Source organism: Lepidothrix coronata, unplaced genomic scaffold (genome assembly GCF_001604755.1).
Source record: "Lepidothrix coronata isolate B3197 unplaced genomic scaffold, Lepidothrix_coronata-1.0 Scaffold53, whole genome shotgun sequence".
NCBI lineage: Eukaryota > Metazoa > Chordata > Aves > Passeriformes > Pipridae > Lepidothrix > Lepidothrix coronata.
Genome location: NW_016690233.1, coordinates 1,938,053 through 1,943,960, shown reverse-complemented (window position 1 = coordinate 1,943,960; position 5,908 = coordinate 1,938,053). Strand labels below are relative to the sequence as shown.

General features: G+C 39.4%; 1 long non-coding RNA gene across 1 annotated transcript; it reads left to right on the top strand.

Annotated features, from left to right (window-relative positions):
• The first annotated feature begins 1,714 nt into the window (after positions 1-1,714).
• Positions 1,715-4,395, top strand: LOC108497888. Its single transcript, XR_001874996.1, has 3 exons — positions 1,715-1,817; positions 2,872-2,986; positions 4,209-4,395. It is a non-coding gene; the product is annotated as an uncharacterized LOC108497888 (long non-coding RNA).
• The last annotated feature ends 1,513 nt before the right edge of the window (positions 4,396-5,908 follow it).

The following is a 5,908-nucleotide window of genomic DNA, read 5'->3' as shown; positions in this document are numbered from 1 at the left end:
AGAAAATTTACAAGACCGAATGTCTGGAAAAATACTTCATAAATGTGAAAATAATAAGCTGCAGTAAAATATCCCATGAGTAGCAGTGGTCACTGCTCAGCTCTTTGGTAAAATAGAAGTAGTCTCTGCAAAGTATTGCAAAATACACTTTAGGGAACAATTTTACCGTGGCCAGAAAAATGGAGTAGACAAACTAATAGGTCTTTTTCCTCTCCAGGTTCTATTAGAGTGTGGTTGGTTGAAGCAAATTTGTGCTCCAAAATAACCTCCATCTCACAACTCTGAGAATGCTGTTACAAAATCTATATAGCCATTAAAATGTATACAAAGGTATAATGGAATCTAAATTTAAATGCTAAGGAACACCCAAAAGACGTAGGTAAAAAACGTATTTTTGTGTAATGTTAAAAGTCCTGGTCATCCTATGACTTATATGTCTCAAGAAGCTTCTGGCGTTTTGCTGGGGAGTCAGTTCCAGCAGCTGTTCAGAATTCTTTAGTAACTAATAGCAAATTCTCATTGCAACCAGACTAAAACACTACCTTTTAATGCTTTGCTGTCTTTTTCAATTGGCACCTTTAGAGCTGTGGACTGAACAGAAACAAATAGTTTAAATGTCACTCAAGTTTATATCTTCTTCAGGGCTCCTTAGGTAACAAATTGACTAGTGCCTGTGCAAATGAGGTGATTTGTTAATGTGGGCATGACTTCCTTGATTGTGGTAAGGGTAAGAATGACCTTTGTGTTGTTTTTGGCTGGGATAAAAATTTTCTTCATAGTAGCTTCTCACCCCACCCCACCAGCGAGGAGGCTGTGGGTGCATAATGTGTTGGGAGGGACACAGCTGAGACAGCTGACCTCAACTGACCCAAGGGATATTCCATACCATAGGTCTTCATGTTCAGCATGTAAAGCTGGGGGAAGAAGAAGAAAGCAACAGGGACATTCAAAGTGATAGAGTTATTTCTTCCCAAGTCACCTTTACACATATTGGAGCCTTGCTTTCCTGGTCATGACTGAACACCTGTCTGCTCATGTGAAGTGGTAAATTAATTCCTTGTTTCCCTTTTGCTTCTCTTACCTATTAAACTGGTTTTTATCTCAACCCACAAATTTTCTCACTTTTTTCTTCTAGCTGTCTCCCCCATCCCACTGGGAGGGAGTGGGCAAGCAGCTGTGTGGGGCTGAGTTGCTGTCTGGGATTAAACCACGACACCCTGAACTGCATATGTGCCCGTGTGAGTACAGTTCTGAATTTGCTGCCTGTCTGGCTAACAGGTTATCTGTCCCCTTTACAAGCATCCTATTTCATCAAAGCTCTGCCATTATGTGTAAGTTTGGCTTGGCTCTCTCTTGCCAAGTCCAAGTTGTCTCCTCCCTGCTCTCTCAAGTGAGGGAAAAAAAAAGAACCACAGAAAAACCGAAGTCGGAACGAAACAGAATTATATAAAAAACATATATTTACATATATATTTACAATTATATATACAATTTGAATATATTATACACACAATAGGGAGCTCCTGGGATGGGGTGGGGGAGGAAAAGGGAGGGAGAAAAAAGGATAAAAAACACTAAAAAAAACCCCCCAAATATCCTCCAAATATTCCGTTAATAGAGAGCTAGGAAATAAATAAAAAAAATGAATTGAATACTTCCCTGAATGAGACAGCAGAACCGCTGGAAGAACCAACCAACTCCCCACGCCTCCTGAAGGAAACGGAGATAACGGCAGGCCTGAGCAGGCAGGCCCTGGCCTATACAGGCAAAGACGTCCGCAGAGAGACCTGTCGCCTTCAACCGGAAGAGAGAAGGGAGTGAGCTCTCTTATCTGTGCCTTATTTATATGTTGTGTTACGTTAAAGGATGATATGGAATACTTCCTTAGATTTCTGACCCCTGTTGCTAAGGAAGGCCTAAAAAATCCAAAAGCCAACTCTCTGTTTGAAACTTGAGATGCCTTGAATTGTGTGAAGGACCCCTGCTGTTTATATTGCATGGCAAGAGCTGAGCTACTGAGGTTATCACCATATTACACCAGCAAAGCTTACTTACACTTGATACTTTTCTCCAAAAAAATTTGGAAATGATGTGCTGAGGAGCTTTGAGGCACCCTTGGCTGTACCAATTGCTTCTCCACTTTCTGTAATGGAGCATGTGGCTCTGCTGGGCAAACAACTCATACAGACACCTAATTCTGGTGTCCATGTTTTGCACTGAGTCTCCCTGTTATCATGTTTCAGTTTCACATCAGCTTTGTTCAGGTTAAGGGAAAAAAGTGCCTTCTTGGCTGCAGACCATAAAGACAGAGCTGAGCTCAATCCTTCTGGTGGTGCCCCTGGGGGGACCAAGAGTCAGCAGCTCAGGTAATTTTCCCCTCTGTCAGTAAGTCTTAACAGGTGTGAGTGGCAGGTTCACTACCTTTGAGTTATAGGGTCCCATAGGACTTCTCTCAGTGATGCACGAGGAGAAATGGAACCAAATCATACATATTCATAGATGTTCCAAATTTTGAGGGCTCTTGGGGTTGAGAATAACCAAACACCATTTTTGTGTTGATGTCAGCAGTAGCTACCCAGTAACCCAGCAATTTCTTTACAGTAGTGAGGCCAAGGAAAAGTTGAATAGCTGAATATCTCTGACTGATAGCTCAGTCAGAGATGTCATATAGTTAATTAAAACAATGGTCCCCAACTTTCCTGACATGCTTAATGAAGGGAAAACAACAGAACTTGCCCCTGCTATGCCTTGTTCTGGCATGCCACAGTGCCACATGTGCCTTGTTCAAGAGCAAAATTCATTACGGTCATTCTTACAGGAAGCTTTACTTCATGGAAAGCAGTGTCAAAAGTATAATTTTGTCATCAATAGTTATTATAAACAATACAGTTCCCCTCTGCGGAATGAAGCCTTGATGAAGGGAGTCACTGTGCATTGAAAATAGAAGGAATGGAGCAGATCTGTCATGCAAGACCACCAGCTCTAGGTGAGCTATAGTGGAAATTCACTCAGCTTCAGTTTGCCTTTGCGCTTCAGCTAGAAGACAATGGCTTTTAGATTATTATTCAGACTTCAGGATATATCAAACTTGAGTACTTTGTGATATATGTCCATGATAAACCTATGTATTTACCATAAATCTTGTCAAAAAAGGCTGTTGCCTAACACCTTTTGTTATATAAAACATACAAGGACACTCAAAGGGAGATAATCCTTAAAACTTTTAGTTTAGTTCTCAGTGTCAAGGAACTTTTGGTGCTCAGTTTGTGCTTACCTTTCTGTCACATATCAGTAGGGGAAACTCTTTTGTCCCTCCTTCTGGTACCTAAACCAGAAGGATGGTAACATTTCAATTCCCACTAGTTTGATGACTAGTCTTTAGTTTTCAGTTTTTCCCATTTATATACTTGACCTCTGGCTTGAGGAGTCAGTAGCAAGATGCATCCCCTTTATGCTGCAGTTCATTATGTTAACTATTTTCATACATTCATTCCATGTACTTGTTCTCAAGGAATCTGTGGTGGGTGTATTTATTTTTAGAAGTAAACAGTATTCCCATATGGAGAATAATAAAAAAGGTGCTTAGTTGAACCTAAATTTTGACTCACAGGGAAATAGATCCTTACCTATATACTTTGAACTTCTAAAGTGGCATTTTAGAAGACAATTTAAGACTGTATTGAAAAGGATTTTCAATGGCCGCTATGTCTGTCAGACATCTAATTGTCTATGACTTTTCTCTGGGAAAATGTTATGCCTCTAACTGGTCTTTAGTACCTTTGAAAATATTCCCTTGCCTAGTTATGTGCCATATACACTGTGTGAAAATAATTCTCATTAACCCAAAGATGATTTACTTAGGTTAGCCTAAATGCAACCATTTAAAAGGCACGCAGCTCCAAAGAGCACTGCCTGGTGAGACATTTCTGTAAAGCACTAGAGGCAGGGATGAATCCCACATGGAAACCCATATAAGACAGAGCACTGCTATTTGAATGGCAAAATGAGCAAAATTATTACTTTGAGGAAGCAATGGAAGTTGGCACTACAGTGTGTCAGAGAAAGGTTAAGTGATCTAAAGATTGCAGGCCTATTTAATTAAGTAAATAGATAATCAATCAGAAAGAATAACAGTCTTAATTAACAGGCTTATAAGCCTTGCAATTTTATTCCATGGATTCCAGTGTTGTCCTATTTTCATTATGCAGAACTGGAGATTTTTACTGAGGAATCAATTCTCAGCAGGACAGCGGTTACAAGCTCCTGGCAATTTAAGGAAAAACATGTCCAGATGCTCAGAACAGGTTTGACACTTCAAGTGAAGAGACAGATACAGTACCACCCAGTCCCAAGTGTGCCAAGCTCATGGATGATTCTGAAATTTTAAGTTCCAGAAGGTAACAAATATTCTCAGGACTTTTCATTGTTTTCTGAATTCTGCAACTGCTTCATTCATATTTTCAGGTTGAAAGGTTGAAGCTTGCTTTATATGTTTTTAATCAAAACCTGAGCTTGTGCTATAATTGTGGAGCGCTTGTAGCTCAATTCAAATTAAAACGCCAAACTGCAGAACCTCTGAGATAAGATCATGAGGGCTAATGAGAAAGTGAGCTGTTAATAAATTCCAGGGAGGAGACACAACAATAAATTCAAGATGATAGGAACCATTTTTAATGGAGATGTCTGAGACCTGATGCTAAATTCTGAAGTCTTCAACAGATTTATTATAACTCATGTACAACCCAAAAATATTCATCCTCTGCATCCCATAATGATGCCACCTTTTCCATAATGATGGGTATCCAGAGGTTGGAGAAGGTGGCTGGGGCTCCTCCACCTACTGGTGTGCCTCACTGTTCCTTCTGGTGTGGGGATGAATATTAAATCACAAAATTTTACAGTAATGACATCATAAAGAATCACACCTCAGACACACATCCTGTGATGATAGGATGGCAGAAAGGTTGCCTTAGGACCTTTGTTTTCAGAAAAGAATTAAAAATATGTGTACATAACCCTTATAGATGTTTGGTCTTCATTCTGCTTTTTTTTTTGATCCAAAGAAGGGAACTTTCTGTAATTCCTCATTACTTGGTTAGCCTGCTGTGCTATTTATCCAGTCTTAGACTGGTACTAAAGAAACTTTCTAACTCTAAACTGCTTTGGTAAAAGTTAATCTTCCTGGTCCTTCTCCGAGCAACATTGGAGAAGCGCTGCTTGTTCTTCTGGAAGTAATGCTGTTAGACCTGTAATATTGCTAATTTAGTCAAAGTAGATCATAAATTTTCAATGTAGGTCTCTGAAACTCTTCTCTTTGCGCTCCTGTGTATGCCAGATCTGCAATTCATCTATACGGTCTTAATTCGCTGTGTGGGAAATGGGACACAAACCTCCTTCCTAGTGCAAAGGGAGCAGGAAAGTTTTCTTTGTGAGAGTCCATGTGTCACTCCTATTATTGAATGTGTGGCTGACATTTCAAAATGCATGACCAATTCTGGTTAATTCTTGACTGGACCACTTACATAAACAGTTGATGCCTAACATAAGGAATACAAAATTGGACCTTTGTCTTTTCTGAAATTTACAGAGAAAGTCTGATAAAAGTGCATTTAAATCTCAGCTCAGTAACAGCAAAAAGCCACGACTGCTTCACAAATTAAAATTCTTGTAAGTAAAGGTTTTTTGCTAAAGTACAAAGCTGTTCAAAATGCCAACCTATAAAACAGTATCTAATGTAAACATTTTGCTGTAAACTATTCAAATTGACTGTCTTGAAAGCTAGGCTGTCCTCCATTTGGAAGCTGTATGGGCTAAGTTTTCTGTCCAGTAACACTTCTGGACAGATTTTCCATTTTTTCTCCTAGGTAATAGCATGCTGGGGAAAGAAAAAGAAAAAGAAAAAGAAAAA